We start from the raw sequence: 20,502 nt of genomic DNA, 5'->3' as shown, positions 1-20,502 counted from the left end.
ATAGATTCAAGATTCAACTTCCTACTGCATTTTTTTGTTTTACTTAAAATGTATACAATTAATTTATCAATGTATATGAATTGTATTTTAGGATGAATTTAAATATAATGTTATAATTTTGCCAAAAAAATATATAATGTTATAAAAAAAAATAACACAGTTTAAATAAAAAAATTTAAAGAAAAATCGTTGTAACTCTCCCGTGAAAAGGAAGAAAATATTCTCTTGTACAAAAATAATTGCCTAAATTTAATGCTTAAGATTTCGTATTTTCACTTTTATAATCATAAAATTGTTAAATAAAAAAATGCAAATACAGATACGCATGAATAAGACCAAAAAGAAATAAAACTACATTCATAGACCATCAATTAACTGGGAGTTATTATTGAAACAAATAGTTTAGTTATATCGTTAAAGAGTTTCACTATTATGTTATACCAAAGTTTTAGATTCTACACTCTTGATTTGGAATTATGAGAGTAATTTAATATGTAAAATTATGTTATATTAAAGTTAATAACTAAATTACAAATTTTTTTAAATAATTGAATATGATTATCATGTCTGAAAATACAATTCTCTCTAGAAATAATATGTTGCTTGATGATTATGACGTTGGACTTTTTTTCTTCCTTTTCTCCTAACCTGGCTCATAGATGCCAATGTTTTTATTAGCATATTTAACTTGGGTCGCGATTTGACTTTATGAAGAGATTGAAAGAAAATTAGGGTTCTCTTTTCCTCACTCGCTTCTATACAATTCCTTTCCTACTTAGAAGATTAAAAACAAACTGTGGTCTGCGAATGTGACAGGTGAAGACATGCATGCAACACCTGCACCATATGTTGCTCCTTTAATAGGGCTGTACTCCATTAACTGAACGAAATGGTCCATGAAAAAATAAAATAGAAAGAAAGAAAAGAAAAAGAAAATTAATTACAAAGGTAAATAAAATTACAACTCTTTTAATTTATTTAAGCAACTCATGCAACCATCTCAAAAAATGAAAAAGGTGCTGTCCATGTGGTCCTCCTCAAGGATTGGGGTGCATGGTTACCATAAAAAGAATAAATTAAATAATAACACATAATCATCCTTTTTATGTGTTCAAAAATGTCAAAGATTGAGAGAGAATATATATAAATATATAGATTCAGTGGCGGAGCCAACCCGAACCCTGGCTAATTTTTAAAAATTAACTATATTTTAGACGTGAATAAATAATCGTGACTAAATTGAAGAAATTAAAATTAATAGTTAGTACCAGCTAAATATTTTTGGCCCTTACTCATCACTCTTGGTGGCTCCGCCATATTACATATTATGATCATGCAAAAAAAAGATAGATCATTATAATAGAAGGAACGTGTTGTTTACTTTAGTGCTCAAGTTCAACACAATAAATGCAATCACAAGAATAGCAATCATTTCATAACAATTATAGAAAAAGGAAATACGTATACTATTAAACATTGGTGAGAGGCTGAGGTTAATTTGCAGGAGAGTCTCCCATCAAGTTGTACGATTGGGAAATTCAATCAACCTCATTTTTTCACTGATTTAGGTCAAGCATAGAAAAAACAAGCTCATACTCACAGGCTTCCATTTATATCAATAGAATCCATTAGACTTTTCAGTTTCTTCACTCTGGTCCAACTTTGCTTGCTTGTTGTTGTTGCCATCCGGCTTTAACCCAAAGTGAATATGAGGGAAATGTGCCCACTGCATATACATATAAGATGAGGCAATATCCTCACACTTTAGAAAGAGAAAATTCATAGGATACCAAAGGATATATACTAATATATATAGTGTAGCTGTTTATGCCATATATGGTCAAGATTCGTGTTGTGTTGGATAATACTCTTCTTGTACAAATTAACATGCATGAATTTGAAGAATATATAGACCCAACCAATCATAGTAATTTTAAAGATCAATTAATTAAGTCTCATTTTTGAATTTATATAATGCTACAATACAATGGCATTACATGTAATTAACATGCAAACTATATCTTATTTGAATTGTGGGTCAATACCATAATATTACGAGTCTATATAATATTACCATTTATATTCCTTATTTAATTTGTCAAATAAAAGATAAGGGTCGGGGAGTTTTGAATTTGGGATATCTCATATTTTTAGGAGTTAATTAATATCTCTAAACAGATCACAACCTATAACGTAATCTAATATATAGAAACATTTCTTTTGACCAACTTCAGAGCTTGATTTAGTTCACAGTAATTATTGGTCCCCAACTTCTCATGTTGTAGGAGAAGAAACTTCTCATGCAACAAATTAACATTATATACTACTGGTAATACATATATAGTTGTAATATTAAAATTAATTTTTTTCTCTCTGCCACGTCAGTCGATAGCCTTCGAAAAGAGAGAAAAAAAAAACAGCTTTTAAAATTATAACTCTGTACTATAGTATTAATTCGTTGCGGGAGAAGAAAACTAGCTATATTTCCCATAATTATTAGCATGATTATTGGATACCCTAGTTTGTGGTATGTATCGAGTTTCGTCCACAAATAATATTTGACAAAAATATGGTTGTGTCATGTTTGAACATGATTTTAGATCTCATTCTCAAGTTATAAATTAAACCATATATAGTTTGTAAACTATAATCCAAATATGCTATATCTATATATTTATACGCAGCCCGTGGCTTGATATAATTTATCAGCTCTACATTCATGTTTTTATTTATTAACGTATCACTTAAAATAGAATGTCCCAGATGATGGAAAGCAATTGAAGGATATAATTTCCCCTTATACGCATGCACCCTCAAGGTTAACACCAATATAAAACGTTTATATGTAGTTACTAGTTGGTTTAATTGGTGAATTTCCTACAATAATTGTAGGGATAATCGACACTAATGGCCACAAAAAAGAAATAGATATAGAACTCGCATGCACTTGTGTGGATTACATAGTGATCAGAAATATAGTAATTAATTAGGCTTAAACTCACGTTTTTGGCTGCTGTGCTAAAAGCTTCCCTGTGACTAATATCAGGATTACTGGCCTTAATCCTTTGGATTTCCTCCCTGCAAAATTAGACAGTAGAGAAGCCTTGCTATTTTTTTTTGTTGAATGAAATCATCTATAGTCTAGTCCATACAAAAAATCTAGACAAATTTGGTTTGACCTATAGTGCCCTCCAAAACTTTATTCTAATTAAGAAGTAAAAGATTATATTTAGTGAAGTAATTATTATCATTGAGCAGGATCCTTTGACACCGGTGTCAAACTTTGAAATTTGACACCAAATTCTAACTATTGATTTTTTTCAATAAACGGTTATCATTTTTATATATATGGGATAAGATCTTTTGACACCGGTGTTAAACTTTAAAATTTGACATCAAATCCTAACCGTTGATTTTTGCCAATAAACGGTTATCATTTATTGAAAATTAATAAGTTTAATTTCCAATAAATGATAGCCGTTGATTGGTGGAAATCAACGGTTAGGATTTGGTGTCAAAGGATCCTGTCCCTATATATATATATATATATATATATATATATATATATATATATATATATATATATATATATATATATAGAGAGAGAGAGAGAGAGAGAGAAAGGTAGGATCCTTTGACACCAATATCAAATTTGAAATTTGACACCTCATCTGAGAGCCTTAAGATAAAAAAAATCAACGACTCTGATTTATAAGTATGTGACAAATTTGAGGTAGGATCCTTTGACACAAAAAGATCAATAGTGTCACATGTTATAAATCAGAGTCGTTGATTTTTTTTATCTAAAGATTCTCAGATGAGGTGTCAAATTTCAAATTTGACACTGGTGTCAAAAGATCCTATCCCCTCTCTCTCTTTCAAAATTTTTTTATCGTTGATTTCAAAAAAAAATTATATAAAGTGAAATACATATATTGACACGCAGCTACGCAATTCACATGCAAATCAACTTTAAAAATAAATAAATATTAGAGATAAGACTAAATCCTACCCTGATACCAGAGAAGATTGAGAGAAGAAAGCAAGTTGATTTAAAATTGTAAAGTTGAAAAATTACTTACTTAATGAACCTGTTATAAGCAGAAGGAACACGATGTCTCTTCTCTGCAGCTGTGATAATAATCATGAGGATCATTTAGTTCGGAATATTAAATAAATTGTATAGGAATGTGATATAACCCAATCAATCAGCAATTAAAATTTACCCTACATATTTGTATTCAAAAATAAAAAGGAAGAAAAATTACGTTACATATTCACAATGACTTTCTGCAATCAACAAAAATCGGGTTGAGCTACTAAGAACCTCAAATATAATTGAAATTCCACTTCTTTTTTTTTTTTTGTAAATCACACATGTATTCTTTGCATGAGGCAATCCTGTTCGGGCTCGGTCCATGATTAAGACTTTAAACCCCTCTCAAATATGGTACTTTAGAGGATCAAACGCATGTTCTTATCCCACCCGCCCGCTCAACTCTGATGCGCCAACTGAGCTACTATCATTTGATTGAATTTCCATTGTTTATCCAAGATTCCTTTATTTACTTTACTAGGTGTGGTTTTTTTTTTTCTTTGTCATTTCTCAAACAATTTTGTCGGCATTATAGAGGTCACTTTGGTGGGAGAATTCGACCACTAAATAACTGTACTACTACTACTAGTCTACTATAGCTAGTTATACTACCAATATCAATTACCATGACCTGTTGTGGTGAGTGGAATCTGTAACTGTAAATTAAAGTTACGTATGGATTAATGTATAAGATATATATATATATATATATATATATATATATTCTAGGGCACATAGCATGACAGCAATCAATTAAGGATAGGTCAATTTTGTAACGTAAAGTCACCATCTTGGAGGGGGCCATGTATAAATTGATGGAGAAAATTAAGATACCCAAATAGGGCACCCTTGTACCAAAAAATACAAAGAAACAAAAATAAACTGAGTTTTATGACAAGTGGCCTCAATGATGAGGTTGTTCTGCTCTGCTATTGCTTTAATTTTGCCAGTATTTCTGGGTGCATAACAAAAAGTTTCAGGCTGGCCTAGGTAGGTGTTTGTTTTTTCATTCAAATTTAGATTGTGATATACAAAAAGAAGAGAGAAAATAGAGTGTGACTCACGAGGAATGGGAGGAAGCCTTGGTTGTTCATGCTCTACAGGCTCAAATGCTGCTATTTTGTTACATTGTGAAGATGATCCCATTTCCTTGCTGCTTGGTTCTTCAAAGTTTAGGTGCTGTTTCTGTGACTTGGTTGACATATTAAATACAAGAATTAATTAAAGACACAACAATGAGTGCAAGTTGGATAAGCTTGAGCATTGATAAAGTTGTTTCTTTGTGTTTGAAAGATTATAGATTCAAATTCGAAAATCAGACTCTTTACAAATACATAAAATAAAAATACTTATAAAAAATTGTCCACTCTACCCTTGCTAATCGGAGTTTAACCAGAAGTGATGAGTTAAAAATAGTCTCTTTGCGATTATACAAAAATAAAACAACATATAAAATATTGTCCTTTCTCTATTTTCATTAGTCGAGATTTAATAAGGAGTGGTCGGTTAAATAAAATAAAAGAAATATCATCGAGAAAGAAAGAGGGAACAAAAAGAGTGTGAAATATTACCTGATGTTCTTGAGAAGGAAATGCTTGAAGTGAGGCTGATCCCATGTTAACTGATAGCAAATTAGCACAATGCCCACATCTAACCGTCACTATGGTTAGCAAACTGTTCGATGGAACATTAACCTGCCAATATCATCATTACTTGCAATTAGAAGAATATCTTTTTCATACACACATATATATACAAGAAGGTGTTGAACATTCAAAACTTTACTATAATCCAGTAAAACATAGATTAATTCGACCATTAATAACAAGAACTGAAAACTGCTATAAATTTCGTATATAATTTGGATCATATCACCAAGAGCTGAAATTAAGATCTAGTTTCACATTGTCAAAGTTAAAATATTTATTTAAGAGAATTAATCAAAGCTTTCACATTCCCATGAGAGTCACTTTAAAGCTCCAACATTATAATAAGCTGATGAAAATTGACCTGTGAAATTAAAACCAAAATGTATATATAGTTGCCACAAGAAAGAGGTTGAAGATGAAAAATAAGCTATATAGAGAGAGAGGGAAGTGAGTGCAGTAATCTTTTCAGATTCATCCTAAAATTTTAGCACAACAAAACTCAGGACCTGACATGGTTGATTTAAAATTTTAGTACTCTCACACATAATGTCCCTTGTTCTTGGTGCGCATCACTTTTTTGCTGACACTGCAAGGGGAAAGATGATAAAAGATACAAATTGTATTTCATAGTGTGAAGGAAAGAGAGAGGTGAAAACGACTTGACTGGAACAGAAACCATCAAAGGCCAACCATGATACACCATTAACCATGCCACTAGTCCTAAAGGAGAATGATTATTCATCATTAACCAGATTAATTAAGATATTAATAATCTTTAGGCAGTTCATAAGGGTTAATTCAGGAGAGAGATAAGAAAAAAAGGAGAAAGCATATCACAATCTACACAAGTTCTTGTAGAAAGAAAGAGAGGACACTGCCTCTGTACTTAAGGGAAGGGACAAACCTAAAATCGTGAAAAATAAAATAAAATTGATGATATACGATCATAAAAGAAAGATGCTTCACTGGCAAATCACGATGAGCAGGAATATCCACTTTCACACTCATCACAGAAAGGTAAATCAAGGGATCATAGACTGAAGAGAGAGAAATTAACAATACTGCTTTTCATCTCATGGATTTGTATACATATATAATTTTGTTTGCTGTGTTTTATAAAGCAAACTTTGTATACAATATTATACGATATGATCATATCGTATATATGATGCTATCGATATATATTCTTCTGCAAATTACTTTTTTTCTTATTTTAACAAAATAGGGAAACCCTAATACCTGGAAATAGCCCTAGTTATGAGGTCGTTGTCCTCAAATTTCTTATATAGCTGTGACTGTGTATATATTTTTGTTCATAACCATCTTAAAATTGCTACCTTCTGTCTCACAGAATTCCCTTGTTTCTCTCAAATTATACTTTATCATAAAATATAAGATAGGAGTTGAATTGATCTTGGTATAAAGTACACACAAGTCTAGAAATTCACTTCAGTAGTGATGGATTTAATTTGAGTATTCCTATATATAAGGGAAGTTACCCTTATATAAATTGGGGATAACTGTTGCTTTCCAATTCATCCATGTATATACACATGCATCTGATTAGGTCTGAGCTGAATTTCTTTTATGCTTTTTCATGGCTACCCAGAACTGCTTTTTTTTTCCTTTATTCTTTTGCTCTCCATATATACAAGAAATCATAGAAAACCCGTGTTTGAAAGACACAGCACAATGAAAAAGCTTAGAAGAATGTGAAAAAGAGAGAGATGAGAAAAGAGAATTTAGAATTGTACCGCTAGAATGGTGTTGCAAAAGTTGCAGTGAACATAACAAACAGGTTCTGCTGCCATCATTTCCATTGACATATTTCTATATGTATGTGACTGTTTTCTTTGAATTTTCTTAGTAGATTTTATAGAGAGATCACGGGGAAGAGAATCATTTGGCTGAAAGAAAAGTTAACATGATCAACTATTTACAGTACTAGACCAGACCCGGAAGAAAATAAAGAGAAAAAAAAAATGAAATTTTTTCTTTTCTTTTTTTCTTTTTCTTTTATGAAGAGAGAGAGAGAGAGAGGATGTGTACAAAATCTGAAAGGGTTAGGATGGGACTAGTCTGGTCGGGGAAAACTAGTGAAGTGGGTGGCGTTAAGTGATTTATGATTTATGAAGAAAACATGGATTATGGGAAATATATTGGGTTTGATTTGATATGTTCATGCGCGTGTGTGAAAGGCAGATGAGAAGAGAGTGGGGAAAAGGATGTGAAGGGTGAAGATGTGTGTTATGATTGAGAGAATGAGTGGGTGGGAGTGACCCATCATCTCTAACCATTATGGCTTTCTGTAGCGGACGAGGGGGGCGAGATATTAATGCTCCGAAATTTGGAATGTTAAGTGATGTGTGTACGATGGATTTGTATCTTTGATGTGAACAAAGATTATACGATCACAATTATTTATTGATGATGAAATAAAATAAAAAGTATGATTTTTAAATAAATAATTATGATTAAATAACACGACCACATGATCACTTTTTTACGTGAAGATCCACTCCCGTGTCTAATAGACTAAGATTAAAGCAAAGGGGGTGAGAGACAATTCATAGGGATCAGAGACCTCTTATTACAATTTGTGTCATTCAAATGTGTGCGTGTGAAAGGTAATAGGATGATAGATGGTGGCATTTTGAATGATGCAAAATTTGATAGTTTTTACGGTTTTACCAAAATAATGCAACCAGATGACTATGGGGTGTGAATGTTTGTTTTGAATCGGTTTCATTGGTTCTATCCCATGGGTGGTGACAAGGTGATAACTCTCACTCAATACTTTAAGATTTCGGGTTAAAGTAGAGCTACTTCGGTATTCCGTCCTCTATTTTCTTTGTAGAATTTCTTAGCACTGGTAGGCTGAGTTCGATGTATCATTCATCTTTCAAGTCTAATGGACTCTCTTGTGAGGAAACCATTAAAGAGGCCATTACTTAACAGCGCTTAAGCTTTCGAATTGAATTGATTCTGTATATGGTATCAGACCTTTAGTGACCACGAGGTCACGAGTTCAATCCCCACCCACATTTTCTAGTGAAATTAAGTAAAAAAAAAAAAACACAAAGTAAACCAAAAATTGGGTGATAGCAATGGTGAAGGATATGATGGTAGTTGTGGCAATAGCGACCGTAGCAATAATAGTGATAACAATGGGAGAGGTGAAATTAGTCGGAATTGAGGCAAATTTAAATTTGAAATATTTTGTTAGAAGGCATAAATTTTAACTTTGAAAAAAAACAATTAAGTTTTTTATTTTTCTTTTTTACTTTTATTTTAACAAATATTCATAAACTCGTTTTCAACGAGAAAGACTTTTTTTTATATATAAAAAAGTAACTTTTCGTGAAAAAAAAAACCATGCAAACAAATTCAAAATGTTTTAAAAGTGGATGAAATGAGTCAATCATTTCACTAGTTTACCACTTTGTTTCTTTCTTTCTCTCTACGTCTATTTCGCACCCTGGGATATACCCAATTATGCGTGTTCAAGTTCAAGACACTTTAAAATTGAGTGCGGAATCAATTAAGCTATCAAAATCAAATTAGAGTAAATACCATTTTTAGTTCCTAACAAAAAATACGGTTCTCACTTTAGTCCTTTATAAAAATAAATTAATCAGTTAGTCCCTAACAAATTCAAAGTGGATCCATTTAGTTGAAATCGTGGTCCCTCACAAATTCAAAAAAGACCTATATTAATCCCTCAAAATGGATCCACCTTGAATTTGTTAGGGACTAATTCAAAAAAGACCTATATTAGCCATGAAAAATTAACTTTTTGTCCATTTTTGTATCTGCTTATCCTTCTTTGTGTACTGTTTGTAAACTGATTAGACATGTTCCTATACACATTCATGTATTTTCCCGAGAGTCTCCACGTGAGATTTACCATTAACTAAGTACCCATTTCTCTTCTTCTTTTTTTATCATTTAATTAATAAAATTAAAGCCACTAATTAAATTCAGATCCAATAACAAATTAATCTTGTTTGTCAACCCGAATCAAACATGTATCACTTAAATTAATTTCTTTTGGTCTATTTTTTTCTTCTTTTAAAAAGAGGAACATGTAAAGTTTTGATGTAAAAATTTAGTGTAGGCAAAATATATTTTTGAAATTTACTACTAATGTTACTGGGTGTGTAACAACAGTTAAGACTCGACAAAAATAGGTTAGAAGGATTTTCGGATTTTTCTATATATAGTTATGACTTGTAGGAACTAAAAAGTTGATGCCTGCGCGCGTTGTGTACAAGACAGCATGCATGTCCATCGGCACCCTGTTCACGTTTCTACAGTTTCATTATTTCAAACTTAATCTTTAAACATCAGTCATTGCATGCAATAAAAGAGATAAATTAGATTACCAAAAAAAAAAAAGGAAAAAGAGAGAGATAAATTAGTAAATTATGGGTGCCCAATGCTCATACCATATGATGGATCATTTTCAAAAAAGTTTAGAGATAAATAACTTTACACATGTTAGTGTGAGCGAGTGAATCTCACGCGCTTAACTTTTTTCTCTAAGAGAGTTTTCCGTTGGCTATGGGAGAAACAAGATCGGCGTCGATTGAAGAAGAAGATAACCTGAATCGAAGCATCAAGAAGCCTAAAGGATTGGAAGTTCAAGATGTTCTGATGGATGAGCACATGCAGGGAAGAGATCCAAGCACTCCAGTGATGCATGTTGGGGGAAAGAAGCTTTGGCATGCAAATCGCAGACCCCTAGGAAGGAAACTAATGGTGAAGCTGATCCACCTTCTAGTGGATCCTCAGGGAAAAGCAGCGGTCAGGGGCTTAAGATTGTTTCATATAAGGATAAACTGTTGCGACTTAATGGAGCTGAAGAAATGACTGATAGTGAAGATGAAGACTGGATGGCTAAGCAAAGAAGGGAAGAAGAAGAAGAGGATATGCTGGAGGAAGGATCTGAAGATGTGATGGAGGATCCTTTGTGTCCTACTTACAAGTTTTTGAAAAGTCAGCACAAAAAGGACCGTAAGCAATGGAGGAAAGCGCTTATTATTAAACTTATGGGGAAAAGAATGGGCGCTAGGTTTTCAGTGGCTACATTGGTGAAAATGTTGAATCTAGTGGGTATCTATGAGGTTATTGATATGGATAATGGTTATCTGGTAATCAGATTTCAGGATGACAGTGACTATAACCATGTGCTCCATGAAGGACCATGGATAGTTGCAGATCATTACTTGACAGTGCAGAGGTGGAGACCTTTTTTTGATCCGTATGATGAACAGTTGAAGAGGTTGGCTGTTTGGATCAGAATTCCAGGGTTGCCACTGGAGTTTTATACTTCCCATAATATTTGGAAAATTGGTAGCATCTTTGGAAGGACTCTTAAGATTGACAAGAATTCTCTGAGAAGGAATGAAGTAGGTGATGGGGATATAACAGAGAGAGCCAAATTTGCTCGCATTTGTGTTGAAGTGGATCTCAGGAATAATTTCCTGTCGAAATTTAAAATTGGGGGGAGAGCCCTGCATGTGGGCTATGAGGGATTGCATTTGATATGCTTTGCTTATGGTGTGTACGGTCATAGAAAGGAATCTTGTCCTAGTTTTGAGGCTCATAAGCATTGCTCTGGAGATGGAGTATCTAGTAAGGGGAATCAGGATGTGAAGGAGAAAGAGAAAGGTGAAGAGCAGCAGAAGGAAGAAGAAGCTTTTGGCACTTGGATGATAGTTCAGAAAATAGGCAGAGGGCGTAAGATGAGAGCTTACCAAGTGAAGCAAGCCACTAATAATGATACACCTCTGAAACCTAAAGAATAGAATGTTAATGCTGCTGAAAATGTTAATGCAGGAGAGATGATGAATACAGATAGTCCTATGGAGGAAGTAGCTCCTAAGGTAGCTACTAAGTCTAATGACAAGGAGGAAGGGATGCTGAGTAAGAAGGACGGAGGAGGTGTTAATGAGAGGAAGAATAGGGGATCTGTAAGAACCCGCACCGTTAAATTAAGAATTTAAATAAATTAATGATGAGTTTAAGAAGTAATTCCATAATGGGCCTTGAATAAATATGGGAAGGCTTAAATAATTAATATAAGGGCTTAATAACGCTGAAAGTCGCTTTTCTGATGAAAAGTGCAGATACCGGTTCTGCTTCACGATATAAATGTGTACCGATGAAGTATCCCAAAAAATTATAATAAGTACATGACTATCCCTAGAAAAATACCTAGGTCGAGTATATCAAGTTTTGAGTCAAAATAATGAGTATTGATGTTAAAACTAATAATGGCTACGTCTAAAATGCGTACAGGCAAGTGCTGCGAAAATTATAATAAAAATATGAAAAATTCTAGAAAAATGGTTAGGTTAAGAATATGAAATTTGAGGTTAAAATGATTAGCAGAGCTATTTGCGCTAATACCGACGGTTTAACTTAATGCACCTATAAATACTAGGTGGCACATTAACCTAGGGTTGATTCCATATTGCTACGTGAGTTTTTCTGGTGCATTTGGCTGCCACACTCTCCACCATACTCCATAGTTTCCCTTGCATGAAAACCAACCAAGCCATCACCTTTTCTCTTTGATTCTTCCTCTTCCACCTTGTGAGCACTTGAGAGTGTGCATTGTAAGGGAGAAAGACACCTTCTTGCTGAGTAAGAGCTGCTGGTTGGGGAGTTTTAAGGGCTGACTCCAATGTTGAGTGTGTGAAAGCCATTTTCTTGGCCTTTGAAGCTTCAAGGAGCTACCTTATGGAGAAAAGACCAAGCTTGATAGCCATTTTCGTGGTCTTGTGTGGTCAGAATCATAGAGCTATGTAGGAAGCTCCAAGATCACTCTTTTACTCTTTTTTGAGCCTTTAGGTAAGCACCACTACCTTTGCTCTTAATTCTCTATAGGAAGAATGAACCTTGATGCATGTAATAAGTGGAAGTTGATAACTTAAGGGTTGGTAAGGTATAACACACCTAAAAACGCATGCTTGAACGTCTGGAATCATTAAAAATGGTGTCTTGGAGAGATATCTTCGCGAAATGCAAAAACTGCATTCTATCACGAAATATCCGGATATGGATTTTTTGATATTCGGATATGGATATCCGGATATGCCCCCAAGGAATATCCAGATATTCTGGGAAATTACGTATATTGAGTTGTTCTGTCCAAACAGAAACGTGGGTTTGGTTTATGGACCCTATATTGGATAGAATGAACCTCTGTAATAAACGAATAGGGAGACATTGTCCAAATGTAATGAACTTCTAGATATTGTACATTGATGATATTTCTGGTATAAACAGACTTTGATTGTGTTGTTTGGTGACCGTGGACTGGTGTGGACTCTTATTTGGGATTGTTAGCTTACGAGGTAAGCTTTCGTGTCCTTAGTTTTGTCCATTGTTGGTTCCACCATACCTCATGGTGGGATGGTTTATATGCATGATGTGTTTTTGAAAATATGTGATGAATATTGATATGCTATTGAGCTGATTTTGAGTGCAACTGCCATATGATATGTATGTGGTGTTTCACCTAAACGGTAACCCCTGAGTATGTGGAGACATACAAGATGGTAACTCCGTGGGTGAGGTACAAGAGTATTGTGGGTTGTAGACGTATGTAAGTCCAACCTTTTATTCTCTGGCCAGTAGAATGTATATACACACATGACATAGATGTATGTTGCATTGCACAGATTTTGAAATGATGATGATATTATGCTTTTGAACTTATATTGCACATGTAAATGAGCTTGGGGTGGAGAGATCCTTGAGGACCCCTTGTTTTACTGAGATTTCTTTTTAGAGATCTCACCCCGTGTGGGGCATATTTTCAGGTACAGGTACCTCTGGGGTTGCGACCTCCGGTGGCAGGAGGCCAGAGTTGAGCTGATTATGCATGCTATTTTATTGATATACCTGGATTTCTATTATGCCTTGCTATCAGTATATTGTTATTTGATTTGAGACATTGTTGGCTATGTTGCCTTATTTGGTGAGCATGGGGGTTGTTCCTGTCACATTGATGTCAGTTATGCTTTTAGTCTTGAGTTGTATAATGTACCAGGATATTGTTTGGTCTACGTGTTGTAGTTTCGTGACTAAATACACATATATTGAATGAGGTTATTCAGAGTAGTTATTTATTGCAATTTATATACAGACGATATTTGAAAAAGAATAAGTAATCCACATGGTTAATAATTAATGATATCATAATTGGAAAGAAAAAGTTAGCTTCCGCATTTATCTAGCTGCGCTATTGCCATATGTATGTTTAATACACCGGGTGCACACGGGGTGTTACATTTTATGGTATCAGAGCATTTTTTAGGGAAAAAGCATGTATGTATTGCAATAACTTAGGATACCTTATTGTCTGAATTGTCTTGTGAATTTCTTTTAGGTTTTATTATGATAATGCATGCGTGACCACATTATGTGGGCCTGATCAACTCATTCTTTGTGTAACATGTGCAGAGGCACGATACTTCCTAGGAGGACCCGAGAGACGAATGAGGGTCAGCCTGACTCAATCCTGGCTGCATTAGCTGAGATGCAAGCGGCTAGACAAGCCGACCAGGAGGCCATCAGAGTGGCCAATCAGGCTATGATGGACGCCGTGAGAGAGGCAAACTGAAAAGCTACTGAGGACGTGCTAGAGGCGAACAGGATGGCGAACATGACCATGATGAGGGTCATATTGGAGGAGATGAGGGTTGGTCGCAATGAGGGCCAGTTTCCTCCACCACCACCACCGCCACCTCCATCTCCACCTAGTCACCATGATGGGAACGGAGGAGGAGGAACACATATTCCTGACCACGATGGTTTGAGCCACATGGAGTGTGTGAGCCACCTGAAGGGACTGATGCAACCTTATTATGAGCCAGCTGAAGACCAGGAGACAAGAGACCGTCGACCGAATGCTTTTTGTAAGCATAAGCCACTTTCTTTTGATGGATCCTATGATCCCATTGTTGCTGCGAGATGGCTTCAGGCCCTGCACAAGATATTCAGAAGTTGATGTTTGCTACTTATATGCTGGAAGGAGATGCTCACGAGTGGTGGATGAACACCTCTCAGGTCTATGAGATGCAGGGTTATGTTATCACATGGCCATTCTTTGAGGAGCTATTTTTTGGTAGATACTTTTCGTATGATGCTTAGGAGAGGAAGCAGGGAGAGTTTGAGCGTCTAGTGCAGGGCTCAATGTCTGTTTATGAGTACTTGGCTAAGTTCAATGAACTGGCCAAATTTGCCCACTTTAGGATTGCTATTCCTACACCAGCATTCTTGGCTTCTAAGTTTCGTAAGGGACTTAATGGAGAAATAACGGATCGCATTGCTGGTGCTGCCTCTAGATATTTTGGTACCTTAGTACAACAGTGTAGAGATATAGAGCATGTCATCGTATTAAGCCACGCTTAATTAAAAATGCGGAATAACTTTTTCTTTTCAATTATGACGTCATTAATATTATCAAGTTGATTACTTAATCCTTTTCATAAAACACTGCCTGTATGTAATTGCAAATAAACAGCTATCTACACTGAATAACATCGTAGAATAAATATGTGAGTATCTAAGTCACGGATCTACAACACGTAGTTCGGAGATAATCCTGATACATTAATACAACTCGAAACTAAAATAAGACATAGTCAATCAATGTGGCATGGACAACCCCCATGCTCACCAAATAAGGAAACAAAGCCCAACAGAGTCTCACAACAAATAACAGGAAAATAAATATAAGCATGTCATCACCCAAGCACATTGTCATAAACAGCAGATATCTAACTCAGCTCCGGCCTCCTTCCGCCCGAGGTCTCAACCCTCGAGTTACCTGAACCTGAAATATGTGCCCCAAACGTTGGGTGAGATCTCTAAAAAAAAATCTCAGTAAGGCAAGGGGTCCTCAAGGATTTCTCCACCCCAAGCTCACTTACATGTGCAATATAAGTTCTAAAAGCGATATACAATATCAGTTCCAAAATTAGTGCAACGCAACAGATAATCATGTCATGTGTGTCAAGATATTCTACTGGCCAGAGAAATGCAGGATTTACATACGTCTATTGCCTACATCAGTGCAAGACACCACTTGCACCCACCCACAGAATCACCGTATTGTATGACGCTACATACTCAGGCTTACCGTCTAGATGGAACAACACATGCATATTATAAGGCCCTTGCACTTAACAGCTCAAAAGTATTTCAATCATCGAAACATGAAAACACATCATGCATAAACCATTCCCCCATGGGGTATGGTGGAACCAATAATAGCTAAACCAAGGACACGAAAGCTTACCTCGCAAGCTAACTATCCAAGCCAAGCTCACACTAGCTCAATGCCCACAAACAACACAAATCACACTCTGTTTATACAATAATTAATCATCAATAATCATTGCTCAAGATTTCATTAAGTGATTAAGGCTTTCCAACTCATTTTAAGTCATTTCATGCAATTTCTGCATGAGGTATTCGAATACTCCTCGATGAGTATTCGAATACTCCTAGTCTCCAGAAAGTATCTGAATACTTTCACTCAAGTATTCAAATACCACAAAGTATCCGAATACTTTTCCCCCAGTATCCGAATACCACCAGGTATCCGAATACAAATACCACAGTATTCGAATACTACCCAGTATTTGGATACTTATTCAATGGTATCTAAATACTTTTCTTCCCAGAAAAGTATTCCAATAATCCTTCAAGGAGTATCCGACTACTGAAGGATAAGTATTCAAATACTACACGAAAATTATTCGAATACTTATCAGACAGAATGCAGAAATTCGTGCATTCTCTGCATAAGTCCATATATAAGGGTTTAAACGTGATTTGGAGTCCAATAACTCCATCAACAGATGTTCATTAACATGTTTAAGACTCAGAAACACAGTCCTTAACTCAAATGATCCAAGTTTTATTTTTTAATGGATTAAACAAGCTTAAATCATGAAAATACCAAAGAGGTGATCATAGTTTACCTCCAAGGTTCAAAACTCAGAAAAGACTCCTCCTTAGAGCTCCCAACACAGTCCCAAGGTGATGACCTTGCAAGGGCACGAAAATGCACTACAAGATGGGTCCTTTACACCAAAAAGTGGCTCCTTGAAGCCTCCAATGACAAGAAAATGGCGCTCTCCACAAGACTCAACAACTCAGCCCTCTCCGCACCACAAGTCAGAAACCAAACTTAGCAAACAAGGACCTTTTACTCACATAAGCCTTGCTCTCACTCACCTAAACCACTTTGATGAAGGAACTATGAACAAAGGTGGTCATTTTGGTGGAGTTTAGGAAGAAGAAGGCTATAGAAGAGTAGAGGGAGGGTGGCAGCTGATGAGTGTTCAGATTTCTTCACGTAAGCAGCCTCAATATGGCCTAGGGTTAAGAGCCCAATAGCATATATAGCCCACTTAAGTGTAATCGCACAATAATAGCATTAATAGCTACGCTTATCATTTTAACCTCAAACTTGAGATTCTGAACCTAGCCATTTTTCTAGGATTTGTCATATTTTTATTTTATTTTTCGCAGTACTTTTTCGGTACGCGCTTTTACTTAGCCAATATCAGTTCTGGCATCAGTTCTCATTATTTTGACTTGAAACTTGTTATGCTAGTCCTATATATTATTCTAGTGACATATACACACTTTTTATAATTTTTCGGAATACTTCATCGGTACGCATTTATACCGTGGAGCAGAACCGGTATCTGCATTTTTCGTCAGGAAAGCGACTTTCAACATTCTTACTCCCTTACCATAATTATTTAAGCTTTCTCGTAATTATTAAGGTCAATTATGGAATTATCTCATTAAACTCATAATTAATTAATTAAATTCTTAAATTAACGGTGCAGGTTCTCACACCACCAGCCATGGGCTGAGTTTACACCCTGGATCGGCAGCAGTCGGACCAAGCTCCGAACCTCGTGAGATGTATCGTTTCTATTGGTAGTCGTGTCATAGATGTATTATTTGATTCCGGGGCTACGCACTCTTTCATCGCGACCCCGATTGCTGTGGGGTTTGAGTTGCCCATCTCTGTGCTTTCTCCACCTTTGCGGGTTACTACCGCCACTGGAGAAAAGTATGATACTTCCTCTGTACACCGTGATATTGTGTTTCAGTGGGATGGCTGTGAGTACTCGGTAGATCTGATTGGGCTACCGATGGCTAATTTAGAGATCATCATTGGCATGGACTGGTTGTCCAATAATTATGTGATGATTGATTGTTGTGCTAAGAAAGTGGTGATGTCTCCTTGTGATTCCACTACCAGTTCTTCTCCTTATAAATAAGAGCTGCAGGCTAGGAGAGCCTTGAGAGCAGGGGCATTTGGTTATGTCATGTTGGGAGGTTTGGTGAGTGGGATACAGGAGGATATTACCGGCATTCATGTGGTGAGGGAATTCCTCAAGGTGTTTCTGGAGGAGATTTCCGAGTTTTCGCCACAGCGGGTGATAGAGTTCTCCATTGACCTGTTGCCTGGTGTGGGGCCTATTTCATTAGCTCCATACCGGATGTCTCCACCTGAGTTAGCGGAGTTGAAGAAGCATATTGAGAATCTTTCCGCGAAGAATTTCATTCGACCAAGTGTGTCTCCATGGAGAGCACCGGTCATCTTTGTTAAGAAGAAAGATGGGACAATGCGATTGTGCACCAATTACAGATAGTTGAACAAGGTGACAATCAAGAACAAGTATCCCTTCCCTCGTATTGATGATCTTTTGGATCAACTTAGGGGTGCTTGCGTGTATTCCAAGATTGATCTTTGTTCCGGATACCATCAGATCCGAGTTAAGCCGGAGGATGTCCCAAAGACCGTGTTTCGTTCGAGATACAGTCATTATGAGTATTTGGTGATCCCATTTGGACTCACTAATGCACCAACGGTGTTCATGGATTACATAAACCGTATTTTCGGCCGTATTTGGATCATTTTGTGATCGTCTTCATTGACGATATTTTGATTTACTCCAAGAGTGAGGAGGAGCATGCGGAGCACCTGAGGATTGTGTTACAAGTACTTAAAGAAAAAAAGCTTTATGCAAAGCCGTCGAAGTGTGAGTTTTGGCTCAAGTCGGTGAAATTCCTTGGGCATGTGATTTCTGCAGAAGGAGTTGCAGTAGATCCAAATAAGATTAAGACAGTGATAGATTGGGAGAGACCCAAAACTATTACAGAAGTGAGGAGTTTCTTGGGTTTGGCAGGTTACTATAGGAGGTTCATTGAGGGATTCTCCAAAATGGTATTACCACTGACTCGCCTTACCTGGAAGGAGACTCCATTTGTGTGGACTCACGAGTGTGAAGAATATTTTCAGGAGTTGAAGGAGAGATTGACCACTGCTCCAGTGTTGATCCTTCCTGATCCTGCAGAACAGATTGAGCTGTATTGCGGTGCTTCTAAGAAGGGGCTGTGCTGTGTGTTGATGCAGACTGGTAGAGTGATTGCTTATGCTTCGAGGCAGTTGAAGCCTCATGAAGAGAACTACCTGACTCATGATTTGGAATTAGCTGCTATAGTTTTTGCCTTTAAGATTTAGAGGCATTACTTGTATGCTATGAAGTTTGCAGTGTTCAGCGATCACAAGATTTTAAAGTACATGTTTGATCAGAATGAGCTGAACATGATCAAGGAATTGAGCCGTAATTAACTCAGATAGAATTGATTGGTAATATATTAAGAAACGAATTCTTGGCTGTTTAATTCATAACATATTGAGGATATTAGGGGAAGTCGAAACCTTAACTACGCTTTTTAAATTCATAATCAAACATCATCCTTTCATTCATTCTTTAAATTCTGAATTTTCTTGATTGCATGTGTTTACTTGTTTTTACTTTTAAGTTCTTTGAACCACAACTCTCTTCATCTAAACTCTTGATTGTCTAACTAAAACGCAATTAGCGAACTAGTGCTTGAAATTCTGATCCTCATGGGAACGATCTCGTACTCCGGTACACTTTATTACTTTCACGATCGGTGCACTTGCCGAGTTGCTATCGAGTTTTTGGCGCCGTTGTCGGGGATCGAATTCTTTAACATTAGAAGTAACTAATTAACTTTTAGATTGGACGTTTTAATTTTCTGCACTTTATACATTCTTCAAAAATATTTTTCTGCATCAATTTTCTGCATATTTATTTTTCTGCATTCTTTGTTTGTTTTTTTTTCTGTACATCTTTTCAATCTTAGTTTATGTGAGGTACTCTTAACCCGCGAATCTTGCAGTTTGATCCTGAGATAGAAAAGACAGAAAAGAAACTTAGGAAAGACGCAAAAGCAAAGAAAGCGAAGGAAACAAAGGCATCAACTTCGACGGAACCTAAGGAGGAACCTATGGGAGAAAATAATCAACTCGTTCCAAGGACGTTGGGGGATTACATGACCCCAGCTCGAGTCCCACAGACGGCAAGCATTGTTGGACCAAACATAGAGGCTAACAACTTTGAACTGAAGCCGGCACTGCTGCAACTGATTCAAAAAGAACAGTTCGCTGGAGGAAGCACAGAGAACCCATATAGTCATCTCGATAACTTCTTACTTTACTGTGATACATTAAAAGTAAATGGAGTTGCTCGTGATGCTATCTTGCTTAGGCTATTTCCATGCTCACTGAAGGATGAAGCAATAGATTGACTGCAGTCTCTACCTAAAGGAAGCATAACCAATTGGGATGACTTAGCAAGAAAATTCTTGGCTAGATTTTTCTCAGCTTCAAAGATGGCA

General features: G+C 36.0%; 1 pseudogene; it reads right to left on the bottom strand.

Moving 5' to 3' along the window:
* Positions 1–1,367: 1,367 nt before the first annotated feature.
* LOC133290623 (putative axial regulator YABBY 2) lies at positions 1,368–7,847 on the bottom strand (annotated as a pseudogene).
* Positions 7,848–20,502: the final 12,655 nt, after the last annotated feature.

Source organism: Gastrolobium bilobum, unplaced genomic scaffold (genome assembly GCF_033153095.1).
Source record: "Gastrolobium bilobum isolate Gb01-03AN ecotype WA unplaced genomic scaffold, APGP_CSIRO_Gbil_v1 utg59715, whole genome shotgun sequence".
In the NCBI taxonomy this organism is placed as follows: Eukaryota; Viridiplantae; Streptophyta; class Magnoliopsida; order Fabales; family Fabaceae; genus Gastrolobium; species Gastrolobium bilobum.
The sequence above is the reverse complement of the archived record's forward strand: the minus strand, read 5'-3'. Positions and strand labels throughout refer to the sequence as shown.